At 67.1% G+C, this 1,462-nt stretch overlaps 1 long non-coding RNA gene across 1 annotated transcript; it reads left to right on the top strand.

Annotated features, from left to right (window-relative positions):
- The first annotated feature begins 466 nt into the window (after positions 1–466).
- Positions 467–1,251, top strand: LOC108961187 (uncharacterized). Its single transcript, XR_001989362.3, has 2 exons — positions 467–607; positions 894–1,251. It is a non-coding gene; the product is annotated as an uncharacterized LOC108961187 (long non-coding RNA).
- Positions 1,252–1,462: the final 211 nt, after the last annotated feature.

Genomic DNA, 1,462 nt, shown 5'->3' with positions numbered 1-1,462 from the left:
AAGGACAGCCCGGGAGCCCCAGCTGCAGGCTGGAGATGTCCCCTGCCCCGGTGCTCATAGCGGGAGGCTGGCAGCTGTGCACCTGCCCAGTGCCGCACCCGGGCCCGCACGCTGCTCCCTGGCCCGGGCCTTGTGGGCCAGCTGGGCTGGCCGAGGCGCAGAGCCCGCGCTGAGCCTTCCCTCCCGGCGCTCCCCGCAGCTGCTGCAGGACGAGAGCCGAGCGGCCGAGCACCTGCGCTGGGCCCTGCCGCGCCTGCGGAGCCCGCAGAGGCCCGTGCAAGGGGCGGCCGTCAGGATCATCGGTGAGCCCGGCGCCCCTCCCTGCCCCCGGCCCGGCTGCTGCCCTGGCAGCGGGAGCCGAGCCCGGGCCGCTGCAGCCCCGCCCACCCTCGGCGAGGTCTGCCCTGCCGCAGCCGTGCCCTCGGCGGCAGCGTGAGGCAGGGGCGCGGCAGGAGCTCTGCCCGGGAGGAGGGCGTGCGGCCGCAGGGCTGGCAGCGCCCGTGGCGCGCAGCTGTGCCGCCTGGGGCTGCCAGAGGCTCTGTCTTCCCAGGGCTGGCCGGAGTGCTCGTGAAGGGGCAGAAGGAGGAGCTCCAGGTCCTCAGCGAGGGTGAGTCAGGGCAGCCGCGTGGCGGCGGGGGCCGCCGGGGGCAACTGCAAATCCTGGCCCCGGAGCTACAATCCGTGCCCGGGCTGCGGAGGGCTCTGCTTCCCGTGTGGACGAGGGGTGGCGGTGGGAGAGCCCGGAGAGCTGTCAGGGAAACGTGGGGGATCTGTGGGCAGCACCTTCCGGCCGAAGCCATGGCAAGAGCCGGCTGGGATGGCCCTGGCAGGAGGCTCTCCTCGGATTCCCTCAATCTGGCCTCTGACCCTGGCTCTGCTCCTCTCTCTTCCAGCTCTCCAAGCCCTCAGGGAAGATGAGAGCCCATCCTGCATCAGCGTCCTGATTCAGCTGGCTTTCAAGAGAAGATGTGCAGGACTTCGTTCCTCTGCTGGATCAGATGTACCATCGGCGTCCATTGGCGATTTCCAGCTCCCACTGAAGGTGGGAGAACCTGCAAAGCAGGATGGACCAGCTGGAGCTCCAGGCACAGCTCTTGCTGCTCAGAGCTGAGCTTGTGGGAAGCTCCAGGAGCTCCTGCCATCTGTCTCCCTGTTGACAGCTCTCAGGCCCTGCCCACTCGCTTTTTTTGTCTCCCTGCTCACCCCTTTGCTTCGCTTACTCTTAATAAACAGTTTGGGTTTTTCACTTGAGCCGTGTCTCTGTGGAGCTGAAGCGGTGCAAAACCTGAGTCCGGGGACACGCAGGGCCCTGCTGCCATTCTCCTCCCAGCTGTGTTCTGTGCAGGGCCAGAGAGGAACAAGGGCAGCTCAGGCTGCAAAGGTCCCTGTCCTGCTGCTCCAGTTGCACAGCAGCGTGGAGTTAAAGGTCCCTGGGTTTTAGAAGAGCCAACCTGAATATGCT

The sequence above is a fragment of the Serinus canaria genome, chromosome 4 (assembly GCF_022539315.1).
Source record: "Serinus canaria isolate serCan28SL12 chromosome 4, serCan2020, whole genome shotgun sequence".
NCBI lineage: Eukaryota > Metazoa > Chordata > Aves > Passeriformes > Fringillidae > Serinus > Serinus canaria.
This window is presented reverse-complemented; position numbering and strand designations above follow the sequence as displayed.